This window comes from Balaenoptera borealis (genome assembly GCF_965194805.1).
Source record: "Balaenoptera borealis genome assembly, chromosome: 12".
Classification (NCBI taxonomy): domain Eukaryota; kingdom Metazoa; phylum Chordata; class Mammalia; order Artiodactyla; family Balaenopteridae; genus Balaenoptera; species Balaenoptera borealis.
Window position 1 is genome coordinate 51,436,797 of NC_138869.1, and position 26,588 is coordinate 51,463,384.

At 42.2% G+C, this 26,588-nt stretch overlaps 1 long non-coding RNA gene across 1 annotated transcript in view; it reads right to left on the reverse strand.

The window, feature by feature from the left end:
* Positions 1–4,078: 4,078 nt before the first annotated feature.
* LOC309608570 overlaps positions 4,079–26,588 on the reverse strand; it is a 250,040-nt gene continuing 227,530 nt past the window's right edge. The window contains exon 2 of the long non-coding RNA XR_014232978.1: positions 4,079–11,872. This is a non-coding gene — a long non-coding RNA (uncharacterized lncRNA). The remainder of the gene's footprint in view (positions 11,873–26,588) is intronic.

Below are 26,588 nucleotides of genomic sequence, written 5' to 3' on the forward strand. Positions count from 1 at the left end.
ACTGATGAATGGATAAGCAAAATGAGGTCTGTCCGTACAATGGAATGTATTATTCAGCCTTAAAAAAGAAGGAACATGCTACAACATGGATGAGCATTGAGGTCGTCCTGCTAAGTGAAATAAGACTGTCATAAAAGGACAAATACTGTACAATTCCTCTTGTATACGGTGCCTAGAGTAGACAGAATCATAGAAACAGAAAGTAGAATGGTGCTTGCCAGGAGCTGAGGGGAGAAGAGGAAACTGGGGTTTAATGGGTTCAAAGTTTCACTTTGGCAAGATGAAAAAGTTCTGGAGGTGGGTGTTGGTGATGATTGCATAGCGATGAGAATACACAGAACTGTGCATTTAGAAATGGTTAAAATCACATGACATAGAACTAGAAGAAATTGAAATAAAGTGAAAGGAATCACACACACATATAAAAAAAAGAAATGGTTAAAATAGTCAATTTTATGTTATATATATGTATATATTTTACTACCATTTTTTAAAAAAAGGCAAACCAAGGCCCAATATCTGGGTAACTTCTCCAAGGCTGCTCAGTGGTTAGCTGTCCCCGGTGAGGCCAGGAAAGAGCCGAGGAGAGCTGTCTGCTGCCACTGCAGGTGCCAGGAGCCCTCACTCAGCCTGTCACCTCCTCGCCAGCTGAGGATTCCACGGCAGGGTCAGAGCAGGTTTTCCTGCTATTGTAGCTCAGATGAATTTGAGACAAGAATGAACTTTTCGGCATGTGGAATGGCTGCCTCATTGTGAATTCCGCCGTGTTACAGTTTTATCTTGAGGCGAGTGAAACAGGCACGTTGAGGACCTACTATGTGCAGGAACTTCCAGATGCTGAGAGAATCGCACCAAAATCTCTGCCCCTTGTTTTACGTCTTGTGAGCAGGAGGGCCTGTAGACAGGTACTAAGTGACATTTACGAAAAAATCTGAAGGATGAGTTAACGGGGCTGCTAGGTAGAGGGGTGCTGAAAAGGAGTTGGGGGAGGGGTGAGCCATCCTGACGGGGCAGCGGGGTCGGGGGCAGTGGGGGTTGGCCTCGAGGAACTGAAGGGTCAAGGTGATAGAGAATGACACAGTCAATCTTGCTGCAGTGTGGAGCTGGTTAGACTGGGCGACAGTAAGGAGAGGCAGCCAATGGGCAGCGTGGCGGGGCCGGGGCTCGTACCTGAGCAAGGTTAGTGTTACTGGTCTTACATGAGGGTCTCACATGACGGTCAGAATATAGACACATTTCAGCATCTTTGGATGAGAAAAACGTCTGGATGTCATAACCTCTATTTAAGTAGAATTTGCAATATATTTAATGAGCTGTAATGAGGCCAGATTTATATAAAACACAGAAATTGGAGACCTCATTTTAGATGGTTTGGAGGACAGCAGAAGTTGAATGACTGTCACTGCACCTTCTCTGGTTCCCAGGGCACTCAGAGTCTCCCCGAGGGCTTTACCATCTTTTATTCATCTATGCTCCTGTCATGAAGTGGAGGAGGGTGGCATGCTGTCTTTCTGGCACCTTCCGTTTGTATCCCACTCTGCTAGATGGTAAGAGAGATGTAGAGATACACAGCGATAAGAGCACTGCGGATCTCGTTGGAATCGTTAGGTAGGGGCAGCTGAAGAGTTAAACGTGTGTCTCTCATAGCCGATCAAGGCAGCCAGAAGTAGGACATGACTAATTGTTTAATGATAAATGGGACAGAAAATAAGGGACTGTAGGAAATGAGAGAAAGAGAGAACCCTCTAGGGTTTCCCAAGCCAGATCTGAACACTGGAAGGATACTGGGCTTGGGACAAGCGCGTGAACAGGAGTAGGGGGGCAGGATGGGTGTGCTGGGCTGGGTGGCAGTGTGCACGCCCTGGAGGCTCGGTAGAGGACTTATTTCCACAGGAGAGAGGAGGCGGCGGGCTGTGCTAGGGCTGGAAAGGTGGCAGGACACCAAACCGTGTGCCCGGGCAAGGGGCTTGTGCAAGCTGGGAAGCCAGGAGCTGTTTGGAGCTGGTGGGTGATATGTTCAAAATGGTATTTTTCAGACGACTTAATTGTCCCAGTGGGCGGAATGACTTAGAGTGAGAGAGACTGGGCTGGAGACACAAACCATCAAGGAGCTGATGAAGGATGTTTCGGGAGAATCAAGAACTTGAGATGGGCATGAGCAGAGGTGCCCATCACCCTGAAGCACCCATGTCAGGAAAGGGGAGGCAGGGAGGTGGAAAGAGGCTGAACCTTTCATCTGAGGACCGACATCCTAAAACAGCCAGGTCAGATTCTTGCTTGCTCACCAAGCTTCAGTGTCCCATTGGGATGGACCAGGAAGTCTCAGGTCTCCCCCAGCTTGATGATTCTGAAACTCCCTGACAGAGGTTGGGAGGGGTAGTGGAGGTGATGGTTGGGTAGAAGCCTGGGTCAGGCAAGTCGTGATGCCCCCAGAAGGGGGTAGGGGGAACACATTTGGGGAGCAAAATGAGTTATTTCAGACATCCTGAATGTGATGTATGGGTGGGGGCTGGATCCAAGGGGAACCATCTATCAGATGCAGCAGCAAGAGAATGAAGGTGAAAGAAAGCACCATTGGCTTTGTCTTTCAGAGGGCCATGGGGACCTTTAAGAATGCAGGATGCGTAGGGTAGCAGAGCTGTGTATCAGGGGTCAGGGGCATGGGAGGAGACAGATGGTCTACTCAAGTTGGGTCATTTGAGGAGAGTTTAATCAAGGGATGGTGTGCAGAGGTGTGGGCAGGGTGTAGGAGAACCACGGAGACGGTGCAGACTCAGGGCCAGTAACAGCGGCAGCCAGCCTGCCAGGACCAGAGCAGGGAGCTGCCCCCGGAACCTGAGACAGAGAGTGGTGTGGCGAGGGACCCGGCGGAGGCTGAGCCCAGGACATCACTATCTTGCCCTCCCTCGCCTTCCCTTCAGGAGGGATGGGAGCCACTGATGAAGTTCCCACTCTGTGTCAGCCTCCCAGATCCCAGAGCTGGATAACAAAGGGAGGAGAGGGGATCCAGAGGGGCAAGCAAAAGACATGGCATGCCCACAGCCAAGCTTCAGGGTAAGGGAGACAGGAGATGATGCGGACACAGTGGTAGGTTAATGGAGGTGGTAAGAGCCGAAGTGGCGGGGAGCAGGGAGGCTGAACAGCCTAAGCAGAGGATGGTTGTTGGCTAAGAGCTGAGCTGTGCGCACCTGTGATCGGGGAGGAGTCGAAGATGACGGGAGAGCAACCAAACTGGGAAAGGGGTGGGTTGGAGTCCAATAATCAGGCACAGGGATGCGTCCCTGGTCAGTCCTCCCTCCAGAAAAAGCATCATTAAAGAGAAAAGAAGAAATAGATTTGTAACCCACGAAGACTGAGTAATAGCGATGAAAAATACAAAGTGAGCTCCCAGCAATCGATGAGCCTTTCTAGCATATGAGTTGGCTTTTATGAAATGAGCAGAAACCAGCATTTCCAAACTCTACCTGCCCTTAATTGCTTTTTCCTGAAAGTCTGACCCAACTGGTGCTTGAGAATATATTTTTGAACAAACAGCCTGATAGGAGGCAGCCTGTCTCCCACTCTTCACTTCATCAGAATCTGCCCTCGAGCCGGGCTCCTCCAGCTTTCTTGTGCTCACCCGGGGAGTTAAGTGCAGATTCCAATCCGGCAGGCCAGGGGTGGTCCCGAGGATCTGCATTTCTACCAACTCCTCAGTGAGGTGCTGATGGTCTCTGGAGCCACTGTGGGTACTGAGGTCCCGGGAGGCCTTTTCAGTGATTAGTAGCAGTGAGTTCATCACAGGTATGAGAACCAGATTGCAAACATCCATACCAAAAAAAAAATGCATTTCAAAGCAATGAGCTCACCTGTACCCTCTGCCGCCTTTCTGAACCTATAAAGCCCTGCATCACCAGGAGATGTTCTCCACTGTGTACACATTATGTACTGCTTAAAAGCAGGTGCTTCTGGAGGCAGGACCTCTCCTGCACATTGTAAATTACCTGTTAATTGCAGTGGCACCTTAAATAGATTGGCCAGAGTGGTTTGCCCATTTCCTTCTTCTTGAAATGGTTCTCTGGTCCATACGCTTGATGACTTTTCACCACCACCCCTCTCTCCCTGGTCGTCTGCACACACTAAAAGTGGTTTTCTTCCATTTCTTGAGATGATTTGCATCCATGGATGGAGGCAGATAGTTCATGAGCTCCTTTAAACACCACTGTCTGCAAGGCTGGCCTCCTGCCCCTCTGACTGTGCCAGTAAATTTCAGAAAAGGCAGCTCCCCGCATCCATCTCACACAGTAACTGAAGAGGGCTGTTGTAGTTCTACTGGATTTAAAAAGCACAGGGCATTTGAGGATGCAGACTTCTCAGACCCTCACTTAGGACCCTCCTTCGCGGAGAGTAAGCCCATCCCAGGACAACAAGTGTTCACTTGTTATCTATTATTATTTAGTTCTAATCTTTGGATGATGAGCTGAGAGCTAGTTTGTACTTATTGTCATGAGGCAATAAGTTTATTTTGAAAATTAAGGTCAGTGAGGTAGAAAAACCCATTCAAATGTCTCCCTCAAGCCCTACTCTCACCCCCACCCCATTCCACTGCCTCTTCTTGAACTGTCTTTTTAAAAAGCAGATTGCAGCATCTGCCGGCAGTCGTGGTGGGGATACACCTGGGTCCAATCGTCATTTTCTTCTCTCTTTCCTGATTTCTTCATAACCGTTCAAACTCACCAAGCAAAACAGGTTCACCCATAATCTCTGGTTCACACTAGATTATAGAAAATTAATTCACTCCAAGTGGAATCGATTCCTTACTGCAGCAATATTTCAATAATAGTGATCATTACTCAGCACTTACCGTGTGCTATACCAAGGCTTTCCACGCAATAGCTCATTGATGTGCCAGACACCTCCGTGAGGGTGGGGTATGTCACTTTCCCCACCTCACAGAGAAGAAGACCAGGACATACATGGATCAGTACCTTTGATCAGGGGCCCTCAGTTGGGAACAGCGGTATTAGGCCTGCCCAGCACCAGAACCCGGGTCCCTAACACTCCTGTCTAGTGTTAACGGCAGCCTGGGCAGCTTCCACCCTCATCAGATGTGCTCGGGGGAAATTCAGGAGGTGCTCTTGGAAGTTCAGGGGACCCAAATTTGAACAGCCCCTTAGTTAGAACATTTCACACTAAGAGTGTCTGCAGTGTGCCGAGGTAGAACTAGGTATCTTGCGCCTTCCCCTGTGTGCTTCACAAACATCTACCTCCAGGGCTTTTGTCTAGCTGTTATGAAGTCCAAGCTCATACTGCTTGCCACACAACAGGTCAATCAGTAAATGAAGGGACAATTCGTTGGGGTAAGGAATAGCAACTTTATTCGAAAAGGCAGCAGACCAAGAAGATGGCGGACTAGTGTCCCAAAGAACCATCTTACCCGGGTTAGAACTCAGGCTTCTTTTATTCTAAAAGGGCAGGGGGTGTGACTAGTTGCTGTAAACTTCTTGGTGCTGGATTCCTTTGCTCTTGCAGCTGTCCACTAGGTCCAGTCACAATGCCCCTATAAACCTCCAACAAGACAAATGTTATTTTCTGTTCTGCAGCTTTTTATCTCTGTATGAAAGGGAAAGTGTTATACCTTTAAAGGTCAGAGCCTTAAAAATGGGCTATCCTGCATATTTCAGGCTGTAGGCAACTTCTTTTACAAAAGGTGCAGAGTCAGCATGACTAAGCACAGGCGACAGAACACAAAGGTTAGAGCTAAAGGAATAGACTCAATATGGAGTCAGCTTTGTGCTTCTCTGTTACATAGACACATTCCTACCATGAAAAGTCCCATTCCTGCCCCAGGCCACCGTGCACCTTTGCAGAGACACCGAGGGATTCTTGGTCAGGCATCCTTCCCAGTGCCCTCGGCAGCAGGGCTTTTGTCAGGTTCTGGGAGGGGCTGGAGCTGGTGCATTTGTTTATGTCTGAGTGAGTTGGGCACCTGCTACATAAACTGTCAGACCCTGAGTCGGGGATCTCGGAAAGATGGGTTGCTGAGTTGAGGTGAGCAAACTTTCAGTTCAGCCAGAGCTTGGGGTATACCTATTAAGTGCAAACCACGGATGGGGTGAAGTGGAAAGGCCAGAGGGATAAATAAGACACAACCCCTGTGTCTGGGGCCCATGATGACACGTGTCCATCCATAACGCATGCCACGTGGCTTCATAACGTGCGACGGGAGGCCAGGAAAGGAAGGGGAGAGAGCTGGCCGGCAGGCAACCTGGGAAGCCTCAAGGAGGAGGTGGCATTTGAGAAAAGACTGGAATGAGGCAGTAGCACTCAGACGGGCAAAGCCTCCAGGGGGTGGGATATTGCCGGTAGAAGCAGGGATTCTCCCGCTGCAAGATTTTGAAGAGTGTCAGTCAGTCCAGGGGCATCTGAGGGCCTGCAGCTGTGTGGCCACGTGGCCTTGGAGAAGACTAGACATCTAAATCCTCTAACGTCAGAGCCAATATCTAGTCTTAAACCACGAAGCACTTTGGAGGCATCCTCAATTCAATCCCTCTCCTCACTCTCGAAGGTAGGTTTTATTACCTCCATTTCACAGATGGAGAAACTGAGACCCAGAGAGGCTAAGGGACTTGCCCAAGGCCAAGTGAGGAGTGAAACCCCAGCAGGTACCCTTGAGAGACCCTGCTCCTTACCTGGGCTTTCTGCCACACCGTTGTTGACCCCTGTCCTGGGGACCCGAAACCAGTCCCCAAACCGCAGAGGCTGGAAGCAGTGAGAGCTGCCCTCACCACGTGGGAACCAAGGCGGGTCCAGGCCAAATCCAGCGCTGAGCCCACACCTGCATGGTGTTGGAGGTGGAGGTGCTTTCGGGACCTTCGCGAGCCCCTGCCTGGGTGGCATGAGCCTCCAGGGTAGAACATCCCCAGGAGGCCAGCGACAGTCACAGCAGCCCTCGCCCTCCCCACCGGCCCTTGCATAAGTGTGCGGAGCCCCAGGCGCCAGGGAGCTCCTGTCTCTTGCTATCCCCGCCGAGGCAGAGGGAGAGAAAGCCTAGCAAATTAAAACAGTTGAAGTCACATCACTTGTGCCTCTTTGAGCCACCCATAAATACATAGATACTCAAACCTGCTAATCTGACTCCAGCTAATATGTTTTAACCACAGTCTGTGGGCTCTGGAAAGCAGCTGTGAGGAGCAGAGCAAGAAATTGGATTGTAAAAGTGCAGGATAGAGAAATGATTGCAGCATTTTGACAATTACCTGGTGTTCCTCGGTCCGCAGAGGCGAGAGTGCTTTCTCTCTGTACTTCGGCGGTTAAAAAAACGTATCCAGGTTAAGTCCGTTTCATTACTATACCATTATAATCCAGCCTGTATTGATTGCTCACCGCTCACCAAGACACAGGGCGCTGTCACATGTCACCCTGACAGCTACCCACCCGCAGGGGCTCCTGGCACTTCTGCTTTTCGGAGGCGTCAGCCGAGGAGCTGAGAAGCCAAGCAATGTGCCCAGTTGACGGGCTGGTGACTGTGGACCAGGATCCTGACCCACGACATCAAACACCAGAGCCCACACTCCTCCCAAGGGTGAAAGTTTTGCTTTTCGTTCCGTTACTGAGAGGGGAAGGGAAATAGGTCAATTTCCATTTTTCAGTTGTGTGTTCTTTTCACACCTAAGGGGTTGGAACAGTCTTATACTTGGTACAGTGGATCTGAGTTCACTTTTGTGAGATTCTTAATAATGCGAGGTGCCCCCTCTGACTGGAGTGGCCAGGTCCCCTCTTTGCATCCAAGCACGTGGCTGTTTTCCCGGTCTCCCTCCACATTATTAAGAATCTCACGAAAGTGAACTTAGAGCCATTGTACTGCAGACAAGCTGCTTTCTATTTTTTGCTCTTCTGCTTAAATTTTCAAAGAATCTAAAATAGCACATGCCATTTTTTACCATGTTCTCTTCTGAAATATTTAATTCTTCCTTGGGCGGTTTAACATTGCTTCGCCCAAGGATTAACTTCCATTTCTGAATAGCCTATTAGCTGAGAGAGGCAGAAAACGTATTTCATAGAGTGGCAGAGATGGGGGGCTGGCAGAGAAAAGCGGGGCGGCCCGCGGCTTGCCTCTATAGAGCTGCTTGCCCATCAGCAAACCCAGGACCCACTCCCTTGATTAAACACATACTGATTTTTAAAAAGCAAAGTTGCCCTGCAAAGACCACTGTTAAGGGGATTAATGCTCAATGAATAATGAATCGGGGAAAGAACTACAACAGTAATACTTAATTGGAAGAGGTAAAGTCAACCATGGTGAAGTGCTCACATCGCCTTGTAGATGCAAAGCAAGTTCTAGAGGGCTCCGTGGGTCTTCAGCCAAATCAGACAGACGTGAGGGCAGCTACCAAGTCGAGTGGCCAGCCGGTCAGGATTGCAGCGTTTCTCTGCTTATCTGTTTCTTAATAACGGCCCGAGAAGAGGGGAGGGAAAAAAGCACGGGAGAGATGAAAGCTTTGGTGATTTGTGCCTTTGTATTTGAAGGCCCTAATCAAAAGCTTAATGTCTCCCTCTTGCATAACTAAGCCAGATGTTGCTGATGTTAGGTGACTCGCCGTGTTCTTGCTGCACGTATCTCCTGTTCCTCCTTGGGCCAGGCCTAAAAAGTTTGCCTCTTGAGGCAGATTTTTCCAGCAGCCTTTTATGGATAGCTGTGATGGTTTAACTGCCTTCCTCCGTGTGTCTCTCTGTTCAGCAAACTGTACCTCATTTAGTCTGGGGTGTTCACAGTGTTTTGCTTCTTGGACCCAAAGTGTCAGAATTTACTCACAGTGGTAGCAAGAGAAAGGGATGGTTTCCTCCCTTAATCCTGAGTCACTTTTTTTTTTTTTAAAAAAGAAAGGTGTCTCAACTGTGACGCTGGAAATGTTCTTGCCAGTCAACGTGGGAAAATGTGATTCTTGGCCGATTAATTATAAGGCTGATTTTCCCAAATCCAGATTGGGTAGTGATGAATTACTAATCCTTGTCAACGATCACGTTCTATTTTTTTTTTTTTCTTACAAAAGAAAATGAAAGGGGGGTCCCTAAAAATTAAAAAGAGACCATAAGGATCGCACTTTTAGCACATTTCCCACCCTGCAGCTGGCCGCCCATGAGACACAGTGGACATCGCCTGGTTTCCACTTTGCTTCAGGACCACTGAGTTATAACCCAGAGGTACAAGAGGCACACTGAACCCCAGGGAGTGTGTGGGGCTCCCCAAGCTGCTTCACAGTGCATTTTGCTCCTCCTGGGAAGCCTGGCCCTCCGGCTCCCATGTTGTCAACTCTCCAGGGGCCCCAGGTTTGCAGTCACCTCAGGGCCAGGCACAGGGTGGAGGTATATGGAAAAGACGCGCAATCAATAGTATCTAGAGGCGAGGGCTTTTATAAAACCCTCTCCCAAGACCAGCCCCACGCTCATTAAACTGAATCACTGAGAGAGGGACACAGGCAGCTGTGCTTTTTCAAACAGCCCCCTGGAATCCACCGTGCAGCCAAGTTTGAGAGCCACTGATCTCAGGGTACCTCCCGAGACAGCTCTGGGGAAGGTGTCATTCAGAATGATACCTGCCCTGCCTCCTAGTCCCACTTATTTAGTAGAATCTCCAGGTTTTCTATACTTTTACCACTGATTTTTTGTGTGTGTGACACATTTCATTTTGCCAGCTCCATTTTTCCTCCACGGCTGACACAACCTTTAATAGTCACGTTTCTCACCAAGAAGATCGTTTAAAGCTTTAAGCAGTTTATGACCTTTACACTTTTGTCCAGCTTAGTAAATCTGCTGGCTTTTAACAGTAGTCACTAAGACGTCACAATTTCATTGTAGTTATTTTGTTGTACTTCACCAGATTTTTTTCTAAAAGCAAGGATGTGCTTTGGCTTTGCTTTTGAAAAGATTGTAATTTTTTAAAATTAAAGATGCCGGGGCGTGGGAGAAGATTCCTTTATTCTAGAATTTTCCCAGCAGTATTTCTATAGAAAGTGAGTTGAGCCCTTCTACCACTAGAATATTGGGTCTCTAAATTCTTACAAGTAGGGCTTTAATAAATATCTGCCAATTTTTAAAATTTACATCTGAGGAGAGAAGAACAGGTGTAAAGTCAAGGTATTATGTGAAACAGGAAGAACAAAGTGAAACAGCCATTGCAATTAGGCATTCCTTTTTCATAAGGCTGTAACAAATAATGTGTTTATTTCCCCACCAGTACGCCTTCTAGAACACATAAAAGCTTGGGATAAAGGGAGGCAGAAATCTCTGGCTCAGTTTCTGATTCATGCACTCTCTGAACGTGAAATGTTAGGTATAATATTTCATTTCTTGAAATTGTTTTATACTGCCTACCTCACAGGGCTATTATGTGGTTTCAAAGAGACGTAGGTGAATACACGCTGAAAAGCCTGAAGCACTATATGATAGAATGTAAAATTAAAATGTTATTTAATTAAGGGTTCACTGTCTGCTGCGGCCTTTTTGTACTTGGGTACGAGGCTGCCCTAAAATAGGCACATTTAAGCCATGATCTAGCAGAAGAACAGAAGTTAAAAGGGAAATTAATAATATAACGGATAACATTTCAGTGCTTCTTCCCTGATGGTAAGGGGAATTTACATCACCCCCTGCAGAGGGCAATTAATTGGTTGAAAGACCACTATCACTCAAGTCGGTGCTTTAAAAATGCCTTGTACTGTGCGTCAAGACAGAAAGGCAAGGGGCGTTGGGAAGAGAGAAGGATTCTCAAATGGGTAGATATTATTTACATAATATAATTTTTCTATTCTAAGAATTCATGAATATTTTAAGTTACCTGGACTTGTTTCATATGTAACATGCATTTTCCACCCTGAATTTGACTAGTGTGTATTCAGAGACAGCCTGGAAAGCAGGGAGATAACTCTAGCTTGAAAATACCATGGTGCCCCCTGGCCTGGTTGCTGCCGTAACTCACTCACTGTCCTGTGTTTTTGCCACAAGACTACTCCACTTGCCGTCTGTCAGGACAGTAGAGGGAAGACATGGGGGATATTTCTTTATATATGTATTTATTTGCTTTTTTAGGATAAGCACATATTACAGTTTTTAAAAATCGTTAAGATGAGAAAGATCCTCTTTTAGAATGATGGAGGTAGAAATGAGTGGAAAACGGACTTCTACTCTGTGTTTTTCTGCATTGTTTAGAAGATCTCCCTTTCCTCACGTCCTCCCTGCTTCATCTCTCCCCGTCTCTGGAAATAACCACCATTCGCCATTTATAATCATGTGCCTTTACAAACAAAAACCAAAGATGGGACTCTCATACATGAGTATTCAGCCAGTTCCCCAATATTAATTGAGCACCTACTATAGACAAGGCACCGTTTAGGTGGTTAGGATACAACACGCAAGAATTGTCGCAGTCCCTGGTTTCAGATAGCTTATATTTTAGCCTTTAGTAATTTTTTTAAAACCCCTCTTTTTTTCAGATTAATTATAGATTCACAGAAAGTTGCAAAGCTAGTATAGAAAGGTCCTGTGCATCCTTATCCAGTTTCCCCTAATATCATAGGACGTTACCTAAACCAACCATATGGAATTGCATTTGTAGATTTGTGTAACCGTCACCACAGTTAAGACGAAGACTTGTTCATCGGTATGAAGATCTTCATGCTACCCCTATATAGTCACACACACCCCTCTCCCCTCACCCTCTCTAACTCTGGCAACCTGTTCTCTATCTCTACAATTTTGTCATTTTGAGGACATTATATAAATGGAGTCATATTGTATGTGACTTTTTCTAATTGGCTTTTTTTTTCACTCAGCATAATGTCCTTGAGATCTATCCAAGTTGTATCAATAGCTAGTTCCTTTTTTTTTTTAACATCTTTATTGGAGTATAATTGCTTTACAATGTTGTGTTAGTTTCTGCTGTATAACAAAGTGAATCAGCTATATGTACACATACATCCCCATATCCCCTCCCTCTTGCATCTCCCTCCCACCCTCCCTATCCCACCCCTCTAGGTGGTCACAAAGCACTGAGCTGATCTCCCTGTGCGATGCAGCTGCTTCCCACTAGCTATCTATTTTACATTTGGTAGTGTATATATGTCCATGCCACTCTCTCACTTCATCCCAGCTTACCCTTCCCCCTCCCTGTGTCCTCAAGTCCATTCTCTGTGTCTGCATCTTTATTCCTGTCCTGCCTCTACGTTCATCAGAATCTTTTTTTTTTTTTTTTAGATTCCATATGCATGTGTTAGCCTACGGTATTGGTTTTTCTCTTTATGACTTACTTCACTCTGTATGACAGACTCTGGGTCCATCCACCTCACTACAAATAACTCAATTTCGTTTCTTTTATGGCTGAGTAATATTCCATTGTATATACGTGCCACATCTTCTTTATCCATTCATCTGTTGATGGACACTTCGGTTGCTTCCGTGTCCTGGCTATTGTAAATAGTGCTGCAATGAGCATTGTGGTACATGACTCTTTTTTTTTTTTTTTTTTTTTTTAAACAGCTTTATTGAAGTATAATTGCCTTACAATAGTGTGTTAGCTTCTGCTTTATAACAAAGTGAATCAGTTATACATATACAATATGTTCCCATTTCTCTTCCCTCTTGCATCTCCCTCCCTCCCACCCTCCCCATCCCACCCCTCTAGGTGGTCACAAAGCACCGAGCTGATCTCCCTGTGCTATGCGGCTGCTTCCCACTAGCTATCTATTTTACATTTGGTAGTGTATATATGTCCATGACAATCTCTTACCCTGCATGACTCTTTTTGAATTATGGTTTTCTCAGGGTATATGCCCAGTAGTGGGATTGCTGGGTCATATGGTAATTCTATTTTTAGTTCTTTAAGGAACCTCCATACTGTTCTCCGTAGTGGCTATATCCATTTACATTCCCACCAACAGTGCAAGAGGGTTCCCTTTTCTCCACACCCTCTCCAGCATTATTTGTTTGTAGATTTCTTGATGATGGCCATTCTGACCAGTGTGAGGTGATACCTCATCGTACTTTTGATTAGCTAGTTCCTTTTTACTGTGGAGTGGTGTTCCATGGTATGGATGGGCCAGAGTTTGTCTAGCCATTTACCTATGCGGCGACATTTTGGTTGTTTCCAGTTCAGGGTTATTGTAAGTAAAGCTGTTATGAACAATTGTGTGTACAGATTTTCGTGTGAACATAAGTTTTAATTTTTCCAGGACAGATGCCCAGGAGTACAATTGCTGGGTCATACAGCAAATATGTGTTTATTTTTTGAAGGAACCACCAAACTGTTTTCCAAAGCGTCTGTACTGTTTCACATTCCCATAGGCAATGTATGAGCGATGTCCCCATACCCTCTCCAGCATCTTGTGCTGTCACAATTTTTCATTTCATCTGGACTAATAGGTGTGTAGTGATAGCTCATTATGGTCTCAATTTGCATTTCCCTAATGGTTAGTTGTGTTGAACGCTTTTTCCTGTGCTTATTTGCTATCTGTGCATCCTCTTCAGTGAAATGTCTGTCTGTTCATGTCTCTTGCCCACCTTCTAATTGGATTGTTTGAGATTTTAATATTGAGTTTAGATTTCCTTGTATATTCTAGATAATGCTCCTTTGTGGAATATGTGGCTTCCAGATATTTTCTCCCAGCCTATATAACACAAGGTTTTTATTTTGTTAAAGTCCAATCATCAACTTTTTTTTCTTTTATGGTGTCATGTCATATCTAAGGATTCTTTGCCTAGCCCAAAGATTTTCTCCCATGTTTTTTTCTAAGTTTGATAGTTTTACATTTTATATTTTAGTCTGTCATCCCTTTTGAGTTAATTATTGTATAAGGTGTGAGGTTTAAGTTGAGGGGGTTGATTTTTTTATCTGTGGGTATCCAGCTGTTCCAGCATCATTTGCTAAAAAAAAGCCATCCTTCCTCCACTGAATTACTTTTGCACCTTTGTCAAAAATCAGTTAGGCAGTAATGTAGGATTATTTCTGGGTTCTCTATTCTTTCCATTGCTCTCTGTGTCTCTCCTTCTGCCAATACCATACAATAGCTCTACAGTAAGTCCTGAAATCAGGCAGAATGATCCTTACTTTATTCTTTTTCACAATTGTTTTAGCTATTCTAGTACCTTTGCCTTTTATATAAAAATTTTAGAATAATCTTGTCTATAGCTACAAAGTAGAGGGATTTTGTAAAGAATTACATTAAACCTATATCAACTTGGGCAGAATTGACATCTTTACTATGTTGAATTTTCAAATCCATAAACACAATATGTCTCTCCATTTATTTAGATCTTTGATTTCTTTCATTAACATTTTGTGGTATTCAGCATGCAAGTTCTGTACAGGTTTTGTTAGATTAACATGTATTTCTCTTTTTTTTTTTGAGCAATTGTAAACGGTATTATATTTTTAAATTTGGTGTTCACATGTTCACTGCTAGCATATAATCATACAATTGATTTTTGTATATTTATTATATTTATCTAGTATTCTGTGACCTTGCTGAAATTCCTTATGAGTTCCAGGAGTTATTTGTTCATTTTTCTTTTGTTTTGTTTTTAGATTGATTGGAATTTTCTGTGTAATCTCATGTTATCTAGAAATAGAGAGTTTTATTTCTTACCTTCTGTTCTTTATAAATTTCTTTTTTCTTGCCTTAGTGCACTGGCTAGAACTTCCAGTGCTGTGTTGAACAGGAGTTGTGAAAGCAGGCATCCTTGCCTTGTTTCATTTTATGCGGAAAGCATTCAGTCTTTCACCAGGAAGTATGTTAACTGTACAACAATTTGTAGATGCCTTTTTTCAAGTTGAGGAAGTTCCCCTCTGTTCCTATTTTTCCAAGTGTTTCTATCTTGAATGGGTGTTGAATTTTGACAGATACTTTTTATGCACTAATTGATATGATCTTGTAATTTTCTTCTTTAGCCTGTTAATATGGTGGATTACATTGATTGATATTTGAATGTTGAACTGGCTTGTATCCCTAGAATACACTCGGTCATGGTGTATAATTCCTTTTATATATTGTTGAATTCTATTTGCTAATATTTTGTTAAGGAGTTTTGCATCTATTTCCGTGAAGGCTATTGATCTCTAGTTTTCTTTTTCATACCGTCCCTGCGTGGTTTTGGTATTAGGATAATATTGGCTTTATAAGATGAGAAATGTTTCCTCCTCTTCTATTTACTGGAAGAGAATATATACAGTTGTCGTTAATTCTTCCTTGGTAGACTTCTCCTAGGAAACCACATGGGCCAGGAAATTTCTTCTTTGGGAGATTTAAAATTACAAATTCAATTTCTTTAATACTTATACGGCCATCCAAATGATCTATTTTATATTGGGTGAGTTTGTGGTAGTTTGTATTTTTTGAGGAACAGGTTCATTTTATCTAAGTTGTCAAATTTATGTGTGTAGATTTATTCATAGTAATTCCTTATCCTTTTGATATCTTCAGGGTATGTAGTAATAGCCTCTGTTTTAATTCATGATATTTGCAGTTTGTGTTTTCTTTCTTTTTTGTTTTATCAGTGTTGTTAGAGATTTGTCAATGTTACTAAGCTTTTTCAAAGAACCAGACTTTTGTTTCTCATTTCTTTATTTTTCTATTTTCAATTTCACTGGTTTCTGCTCTTTATTATGTCCTTTATTCTTCTTGCTTTGGGTTTATTTTGCTCTTTTTCTAGGTTCTTGAGGTAGAAGCTTAGATTATTATTTGAGACTTTTCCTCTTTTCTAAAATAAGCATGTAGTGCTAAAAAATTTTCTTTTGGCACTGCTTTAGCTGTGTCTCACAGATTTTAATATGTTGTATTTCCATTTTAATTAAGTTCTATATATTTTATTTCCCTTGAGACTTCCTCTTTCAACCATGGATCACTTAGAAGTCTTTAGTTTCTAAGTGTTTGGAGAATTTTCAGTTATCTTTTTGTTATTTACAATATTTCTAGTTTGATTCCATTGTGGTCAGAAACATACTCTGTATGGTTTCTGTTTTGTTTTGTTTTTTCAGTTTGTTAAAGTTTGGCTCTAGGTATTGTTTTTCTTTGAATACTTCCGTGAGCATTTGAAAAGAATGTGCATTCTGCTGCTGTCAGGTGGAGTGTTCTATAAACGTTGATTAGTTCCTGTTGGTAGATGATGATGTTGAGTTCCTCTATACCCTTGCTTATTTCTGTCTAGTTTTTCTATCAGCTTTTGAGAAAGGGATGTTGAAGTCTCCAACTCTGATGGTGGATTTCTCTGTATCTCCTTTCAGTTCTATCAGGTTTTGGTTATCATATTTGCAGCTCTGTTGTTTGATGCATACACATTTAAGATTTGCTATGTTTTCTTGATTGATTGACCCTTCTGATGTTATGTAATATTCATCTCTGTCTCTGGTAATTTTCTTTGCTCTGAAGCCTACTTTACCTGATCTCAGTATAACTACTCCTGCTAGCTTTTGATCAATGATTGCATAATATATCCTTTTCTATCCTTTTACTATTAACCTGTCTTTAACATTATATTTGAAGGGAGTTCCTTGTAGACAGCATATAGTTGGGTCATGTTCTTTTATCCACTCAGCCAATCTTTGACTTTCAATTGGTATATTTACATCATTTACATTTAATGTAATTATTGGTATGTTAGGGCTCAAGTTGGCCATTTTATGTTTCCTTTCTGCTTGTACTTTCTCTCTTTTCCATCTCTATTTTCTTTTTCTTATCTTCCTGTGGGTTACTTGAACATTTTTTTAGAATTCCATTTGATTTATCTATAGTGTTTGTGAGTGTGTTTTTGTATAGATTTTTTAGTGGATTGTCTAGGTATTGCAAGCTTGTATGTATGTATGTATATGTGTGTACTTGTGTATATATGTAATTTATCATCTGTTGGTATCAGCATTTTACCAGTCTGAGTGACATATAAAAACCTTAGTTCCCTTTATATCCTTTTACTGTCCCCTGTTTATAATTGTCTTAAATATTTCCTCTACCTACATTTAGAACCCATCAGACAGTGCTATAATTTTTTCAACCATCAAACATAATTTAGAACATTCAAGAGGAGAGGGATAATGTATTTACCCATATTTTTACTTTTTCCATTTTTTTATCCTAATTCCAAGGTTCCTTCATTTTCATTTCTTACGTGTTTAGAGAACTTCCTTTACCATTCTTATAGGATCAATAACAAATTCTCTTAGTTTTCCTTCATCTGAGAATGCTTTGATTTGCCTTAATTCCTGAATAATATTTTCACTGGTATAGCATTTTGGGTTGACAGTTCTTTGAAAAGCACTTGAAAAATGTTTTGCCACTTTCTACTTGACCTCCCTGGTTTCAGATGAGAAATTTTTTCCTCTGTCCCCTCCATTCTGCTGTTGAGCCCATCCACTGAGCTTTCTATTTCAATTAATGTATTGTGCAGTTCTAAAATTTCCATTAGGTTATTCTTTATAGGTCTGTTTCTTTGCTGAGACTCTGTTCTTTTTTTGTTTCAAGAGTGTTCCTAATTGCTCATTGAAGCATTTTTACGATGGCTGCTTTAAAATCTTTGTTAGATAATCCTAACATCTCTGTCATCTAAGTGTTGGCATCGATCTATTGTTCTATCGCTCTATCTATCTATTCAAATTGAAATTTTCCTGCTTCTTTGTATAAGTGAGTTTAGATTGAGACCAGGACACTTTGGGTTTTATGAGACTGAGAATCTTATTCAAAGCTTTTTCTGTTTTAGGTGACTTCTTTTAACACTGCTCCAGCAGGGGAAGGAATGGCATCACCTTGCTACTGCCAGGTGATTGTAGAAGTCCAGGTTTCCCTTTCAGCCTCTGTTGTTGATACCCAAAGGAAGAAGGAGCTCCTTCTGGGCAGGGGTGGAGGTTTCAACTCCCCACTAAGCCTGATACCACCTGGCTGGGAAGGATATGAGTGCCTTTTGTTGCTCTTCATACGGCCAGCACTGGCACCTCAGTTTGGGGAGAGTAGCTTGCCTCATTACCCCTGCTGAAAGTCCTTGCCTTCCACAAGGCCTCCCCTGACTCCACCCCAGCATGGAGGAAGAGGTGTACTTCATTATTAATGGGTGGTGATGAAAGTTCAGGCTCCCTACTCAGCCTCCTCTGACACCGCTCTAGCAGGGGTGGAGGTGAGGTATATTGGGGGTACCTAGCACAGCCTGGCATGGTTGAAAGTCTAGGTTTCCCACTTGGTCTTTGCTGGTGGGAGTGGGGTCCCAGTTTTTTCTGCAATGTTTGGCTAGAGTAGATCGGTTACTGTCTAAAAGTTTTCTGTCTTGCTGGGATGCCCCTTTCTGGTCCTTTGGCTGTAAAGAGCAGCTTTTTTTGTAGTATTTTTGTCTGTACCTATTGACATTTCCAAGGTGTTGGCTTCTTCACCTCCAAGTCTGGAATATATGAGGCAAAAAGACAACCCAGGAAACTCACCACCATGTCATTCTTTGGCACCCAACGTTCCTAGCCAGTCTTCTTTCTTCTCTCCACTTTTTATATCTCTATCTCCATGATGTAGAGATATAGAGATACAGATAAAGAGATCCTTACTGAACAATTTTAATAGTTCTAATTATTTTCAAATGATGGTCTTGGATTTTGGAGGGTGACAGTCACATACTTTGAAAAGAACTATGTTTTCTTCTCTTCTTTTCCAATATTTACACTTCACTTCCTATTCCATCACTGCCTTGCCCAAGACCACTGGTGTAATGTGGAAGAGCAGTGACAATGACAGGCATCCATTCTTCTCTTGCTTCTAATCTTTCAGTGTTGAGTAGATTGTTTTGTAGGTTTCTGTTTGTATCCTTTATCAATGTTTTCTCTGAACTTAGCTTGTTAAGAATTTTTTATTAAGAATGGATGTGCAGTTTTATTAAATGCCTTTACTGAATTTACCAAGATGATCATGTGTTTTTTCTCCTCCGATCTATTAATAATAGAATTATAATAATAAATTTTTCTAATGTTGAGTCTTCCTTGCATTCATAGGACAAACCCTCCTAGGTCACGGTGTATTATTCTTTTAAGGCACTACTAATTTTTCTTTTTTTTTACTTTTTTTTTTTTGTCGCTAATTTTGATTGGTTACTGTATTTAGAATTTTTGCTCATGTATGCATTAATAAGATTGTGCTCCTAATCCCTGCTATACACCAAATGGATGACCTATTTTAGATGGGGCCTATGTTCTCCATACTGCCTTGGACCACTCCCTATGGTCACTCAATTAAATACTACATTTCCTATTAAATATTAAATTTCTTTTTATTAAATGTCCTGTCTGACTTTCATAGGCACTTTGAGTTGCTGGTCTGTACTTTGCTATGTTAGTGCCATCCTATCCATTTTTGGTATCTAGGTTATACTAGGTTTGTAGAAGAAATTGAGAATCTTTACATATTTTCGACATTCCACAGCAGTCTAGCACAGGAATTAACATGTACTTTAAACTTTAAAGGTGTTAAAAGTGAGAAAAAAGAAGGAGTGAGTAGTAAAACCATCTGGTCCTGGGACCTGGTTGATGGGGTTGGAGGTGGAAGAGGTAAACTTTGACTACCTTTTCAATTTTCTTTTCCTATAGTTACTGGTCTTTTCAGGTTTCCTGCCTCTTACTGATTCATTGTAGTCATTTATATGTTCCTAGAAAATCATTTTATTTCTATTTTCAAATTTATTTTTTTAATCTATTGGAATTTGCATATATATTCTCTAATAATTTTGAAATGAAATCCACATCTATAGTTATATCCTCTTTATTAGTCCTAATTTTATTTTGTTTACTTTGTTTTTTTTCCCCCAGAGTCTGGTCTCTTTGGTTGGTCTTTATAAACATCTTTTGGTTTTAATGATGAAACTGACTTGTTTGTTTTCTGTTTCATCAGTTTCTGATTTTATCTCTATTGATTCCCTTTCTTCTACTTTTTTGAGCTCTTTTTAAAAGATTTCTTGAGATGATTGTCTAGTGCAATTTTAATCTTTCTTGTTTTCCAAATGCACATGAAACATGGAGTCCCTCTTTGATTTTGAGCTGAGTGCTCTCATGATCATTCATTGCTACGTGGTCTCCAATTTCTTTTTATTTCTTTTTATTTTAAATACATCTTTATTGGAGTATATTGCTTCACAATGCTGTGCTAGTTTCTGTTGTACAACAAAGTGAATCAGCCATATGCATATATATATCCCCATTTCCCCTCCCTCTTGAGCCTCCCTCCCTATCCCACCCCTCTAGGTGGTCACAAAGCACCGAGCTGATCTCCCTGTGCTATGCTGCTGCTTCCCACTAGCTATCTATTTTACATTTGGTAGTGTATATATGTCCATGCTACTCTCACTTCGCCCCAGCTTCCCCTTCCCCCTCTGCTTGATTTTCTTTTATAAATTAACTCTTGGGTTAGAGTTCCAAGAGGCCTGTACTCTTTCTCTTCCAGGAGTTTTATTGAGATTTTATTTGTGGCCAAATAATTGGTCAGATTTTTTAACTGTTCCATAAAAATTTAAACATATGCTGTCTGTTAGTTGGGAACTGAGTTTAAATTTGAAATTCATCTAGCTTGATGATTGTGTATTCAAATCATCTGTATCCTTACCTGTTTTTTTTGTCTACTTGATCTGTCACTTTCTGAGAAGGCTGTGCTAAAGTTTCCCACCATGATCATGGATTTAATAGTTTCTGCTTGCATTTCTAACCCTTGTTACATAATTCCATTCTGTGGTGTTCAGTGAGAAAGCTTTGTGACTCTTATCTTCTGGATTGTATCTTTAATCCATGTAAAATAGTCCCCTTGCTTTTGACCTTGAATTCTATTTTTATCTAATATTAAGACTGCATTTTTTGGCTTTCTCTTTGATAACATGTATTAGGTTTATCTCCAGTCATTCTGTTTTGCACCATTTTAAGTCTTCTGTAAATAACATAAAGCTCAGTTCTAAGTATTTCCCATCACAAGGTCTGTCTTTTAATAGGAAAATTAAACTATTTGTATTTATTATAAATATTGGTATGTTTGAATTTATCCCTGTCATTTATTTTCATTTTCTACTTTACATGCCTCCCTTTTCTTTATTGTTGTACTCATAATGTTTTCTTTTTCTTTTTTGTTTTTTCCTTTGGTGTTTTGGAATTTCTACGTCCTATTCTTCTTTAGTTGTTTAAAGCAGAGCATCAAACTCTCATCACTTATAGGAAAATGTAATTTAAATCAGAATTTGTAACCTACCCTTCCCACAAGACAAAATCTTGAGCAAATTTTTACGTGTTTTTAGCTTCCAAGGACCCTTTCTTGCTCTCAATGGCTCCATTTTCACAACAGCCTACTCTGGGTTTTCTCAGTGCAGTATCTCTCTGAAGATAGCAATAGTGTATGTGTGTGTGTGTGTGTGTGTGTGTGTGTGTGTGTGTGTGTAAGTTCTATTCTCTGTGTTGGAGTCCAGTTCAGGTTGTTTTCGGCTTTCTCTGTTATGGAAAATATTTCCTCAAATGTCTCCTACTTCTTTCATATGCAGAAAGGTGTGGATTGGTGTTGGTAACTGTCACGTGTTTCCTCAGCAATCATATGCTTGGTTTCCACTGCAGATCCCTCTTCTGAATGGGAGGGATGGCTAAGACCCATAAGTCAGTTCATGGGGGGCGTGACAGCAGATTTCCCTTTAGGGCATTTAGGAAGAGAGCAGGCAGGCCAGCTGGGAGCCCTCATGGGGCCCCGCAGGGAAGCTTTGCCCTGAGGTGAAGCAGTTTCCCATAGCTGACTTCTGTGCAGTGTCATGTTTCTCTTTTCCTCTCCTTACCCTCGACTCTGCCTGCTGAGGAACCTCGTACTCCCTACCTGATGTTCTAGACTCAGAATCCGGGAGGAGAGCCCCTACCCTGGCCAATTCCCAGCCTTCTTTAAGAGCTACGTTCACAGCACACTGCATCCAGCCTTCCACACACTGGGGGAAGGGGCAGGAAAGGTTGGTCCAGGTAATTTAGAGCCTATCTTGTAACTCATTTCCCTCCTAAGTGCCCCCGTGGTCTGCCCTCTCCCCAAATTTGGAGGGGTTCAACACAGCCTTGAGAAGACTCCACCAAGCCTGCTGCTGTGCTGGGCTTGTTTGGGGTAGCAGTTTTCCCCACTCCAGTTTTTCTATCAACCTGTCCCACCTACCAATATGTCTATGGCACTGATGGTGCCCTTTCAGTGCTACTAAGGATTTATTTTCCTTCTTGCTGAGGGGAAGAAAATATATGTGCTCGGTCTGCCATCTTGAACCAGAAATCTAAAAGAGGGTTTAGGATGCCACAAACAGGTAGCTTGTTTTTTTCTTTAATGGCTTGTTGTTGTTTTTTTTAATTTTATTGAAGTATAGTTGATCTACAGTGCTGTGTTAATTTCTGTTGTACAGCAAAGTGACTCAGTTTTATATATATATATATATATATACACATACACACACACGTATATATATATATATATACTTTTTCATATTCTTTCCATTATGGTTTATCACAGGGTATTAAATATAGTTCCCTGTGCTATACAGGAGGACCTTGTTTATCCATTTTATATACAGTAGTTTGCATCTGCTAATCCCAAACTCCCAGTTCATCCCCGCCCCCCACTCCCCCTTGGCAACCACAAATCTGTTCTCTATGTCTGCGAGTCAAACAGGTAGCTTTTTGAGTGAGGAAAACAAATCACTTAAAATATCCTTTCTATAAAGAATTCCAAAATAGACATCCCTTTTCCTGTACTTAAAAGTCAAATAAGTAAAAGGCAAGAATACGAGTAGTGTTTTTGTCTGCAACCAGAATGAAGGGGTGCGTACTACTGCCCGACAAGGCTGGAGTCGGGGCTGTGTTTGTATTGGCAGCATCGGTCATGTACACTAGCTGCCTCTATTAAAATGTAACTATTAGCAAATGAAATTAAATACTTCAGTTGCCTAGTAACTAATCCAATTTGAGAAAGAAGCAAAAATAGAATACATAAATTTAGAACTTTTAGGCAGTGTGCCAAGCAAAATATTCTTGCTTGTATCCGTTTGATCATCTGCCATTTGAATGGAAGAAAGGATGTTTTAGTGTCAAATCCGCAACATTTGTGTTGGCCTTGCTTGCTAAAAGTGAATATCCCTTGATGACTAGACATAAATGAGAGGTAGGCAGGCTTCCCAAAGACATCCAGCCCCGCTAGCTCCCGAAATTGCCAGGTAGGGGCAGGAGCAGGAAGACGCTTTGAGTGACTACTAGGAATTATTTTTTTTGACTTAATTAAAAAGGAAGGGCATTATGTGATTTAAGCCACATGATACTAAGGGGAAAAATGTATAAACCATCTGTTTTATCTATTTCCATATAACAGTAAAATATATTTCCTCCCAAAGCAGCTTTTCAGCAAGATGGAAAATTAAGAAACAGTTTAAGATTGTGTAGTACATGAAGTAATTACTGGGGTTATATAATATTGGAGTTCAAAGAAATACCGTGATAAATAAATTGACGTTCAGTGTGATGTCAGTTACTTCAGGTATGACTTTTTTCCGCCTCCTTGAAAAAATTGAGAAAAAACACGCCACAGTTGCCTGTATTTACAGATGACATATTTCCAAAGAGAAAGTAAAAAAGAAAATGAAAAATTATTCCCTCCAAAATAAAATAATTTAAAACTTAAGAAAGAGTTGTAAGAATAGTACAATGAATTCTATACACTCTGGACCCAGATTAGTAATTGCTTTATCACTTTTCTCCCTCCCTCTCTCTTACACACACACACACACACAGACATTTATATATGCACACACATATACACGTACTTATATACACAGACATTTTTCTCCTAAACGATTTGAGAGTTAATTTACCTTTAAATATTTCAGCTTGTATTTCCTGACAACATAATCAAATACAATATCCAATTCAGGAGATTTAACATTGATATAATAGTATTGTATTGATGCGGCTGTATTAGTACTGTGTTGATTGCATTGATACAGTATCACAATCCATATTCAGATTTTGCCATCTGTCTCAATAATATCCTTGAAAGCAGTTTCTTTTTCAGTGCATCCAGGATCCAGTCCAGTAGTGCCCATTGCATTTGGGTGTCATGTCTCTTTGATCTTACGTAATCTGAAACAGATCCTCAGCCTTTCTTGTCTTTTGTCACATTTGACACATTAAGAGAGAACAGGGAATGTCCCTCATTTGGGGTTTTTCTGATGTTTCCTCATGATTAGATGAGGACATATTTTTCCATCATTAATTGCAATACTCTTTTAAATAGTCTAAATTCGTAAGAGGATCATGCAGTGGAAGATGGTTAGCAAACCTCAGAGCCCTGTCACCCCAAACTGTGGCTGGGTCGACCGTGGCTTGTGGTTGGGCGTGGCTGGCAGCCCTGCCACGTGCCAAGGGCTTTGACCTCAGCCCTCTGGCTTGTCCCCACTCAGCACACAGTAGGCATTTCCTAACAAAATATCCAGGGACTCATTCCAAAATAGGAAAGCAACCATTTCAGCCCAAAACCTATTTTTTTCCCCTCCCCTTTCTAAGTGTCTTAGAGATGTAAAAGCTCATGAAAGAAAAGGCCACGTACATTACCAAAAGTATTTCAGCTATGTAAATGTTCTTCTATTACTAGTAGTTATTAGCAAGTTAAGTTTTTAAACTGATACCAACTTTAGCTGCTTAACTATAGAAAGGTTGGCTGATAAATGGAAGGGCTGGGAATCACAAGCAAACACCACTGGCAAGGCAAAGGAACCAGTGGACAAGACTTACAAGGGATGTTCACATTCAGACCAGTGAATTAAATCTATAGCCTACTTGTCTGCAAGTCAAAACTTACGCCACACCCAGGTTTTGAATGATGGGTTCGGTTAAGAGAAATTCTTGTGGGAAATACGTGACATGCGTGTGAGAGTTTATGTTTACCCGTGGTTGGATCTGGAAGAAGAAATAGGCAAAGGTCTGTTTCTTGTCCTTGAAACTGAAGAGGTTCATGTCTGAGTCCTCCAGGGCCTTCACTGGGGTGGGCCAGTTTCACCCACACCCAAAGGCACACGCGCATTCTAAACCCTGGACAGCGTCACACGGTTCTTCTGGGCTTTGCTATGTGACTCTTCGCTTGGTGCTCACCTTCATTGTTTTCTACAACTCTTTCCCTTCCTGTTTTTCTGCACTTATTTCCAGTCTTAAAAATGCAGACTGGAAGGGCTTCCCTGGTGGCGCAGTGGTTGAGAATCTGCCTGCCGATGCAGGGGAAACAGGTTCGAGCCCTGGCCTGGGAAGATCCCACGTGCCGCGGAGCAACTGGGCCCGTGAGCCACAACTACTGAGCCTGCGCGTCTGGAGCCTGTGCTCCGCAACACGAGAGGCCGCGATAGTGAGAGGCCCGCGCACCGCGATGAAGAGTGGCCCCCGCTTGCCGCAACTAGAGAAAGTCCTCGCACAGAAACGAAGACCCAACAAAGCCATAAATTAATTAATTAATTAATTAATTATTTTTTAAAAATGCAGACTGGAAGCATCACAGCAGTTGTCCCTAGGTCGTGATACCCGGATCTTGAGGTTTTTCACCGTGATAACTTGGTGCCTCTTCTTGACTTATAGCTCTCAGCTTAATTAATTCGGAGCTTAGGTTCTCCCCTGCTCTCCTTCAGCTTCCATGAGACTCTCCTGAACTGCTTCCTCAGCCCTGCTCTGTGCAAAGCCAGGGGGATTGCAAAGCTCAAAGGGCCCGTGGTCAGCTCTGTGGAACATGGCTACCGCTTCTTGTTCATTCATTCAACAAGCACGCTTTGAGCGTCTACTCTAGGCCAGGCACTGCTCTTGGAGCTGGAGATACAGAGGTGACAGGTCTGACCAGATTCCCACCCTCACGGAGCTTACGCTCCAGTGGAGAGTCACATGATGTACTAGTAAGTAAAGCCAGGAAGACATAGTTCCAGATGGCAGCAAGCACCGTGATGAGAATCAAACAGGCCAGCATGAAAGGCAGTGGGAAATGGTGAGGGTGATCAGCCAGCTTCCCCAGTCACCGTCTCAGTGGGATGCCCTCATCTTACAGGCAGGGGTCAAGGAACTGGACAAGACTCTATTTGATAATCTGCAGAATTACCTTCCTGAAGAAAAAGACTTTCCGTTTGTTCCAAGGGGAGCTAATAGAGCATTATTATTTGTTTAACGTACTTTTTATATGACAAAGGATCAAAGCTACGGACAACAAATTTAGTAGAATAAGCGTTGTCTTGCTTATGCTTTCTAGACGCGAGGTGACTGTACCACGTGGTTAATTCCAGTGATTCTCTGTGACTCTTAGCAAGTAATTACCATTCCATTCACATCTGCCCTTAAAAATGGGCCATATGCAAGTCTCTCTTATAGTATTTATCTTGCAAATCCAAAGGTAACAGACTGAAATGATGACTTAAAGCAGGGTGGGTGTTATTCTTCTCAGATCTTTTCAAAAGGTCACATCTTTGAGCTGCAAAGGTATGAATTTTTCAGGTGCCTCATAGTAACCTGGATGGGGCATGAGAGGAAAGAAGGGCTGGATCTGTTCAGGGCGTGACTGGTACCAAGCCTCCAAGCCCTCATAACAAAATGGATT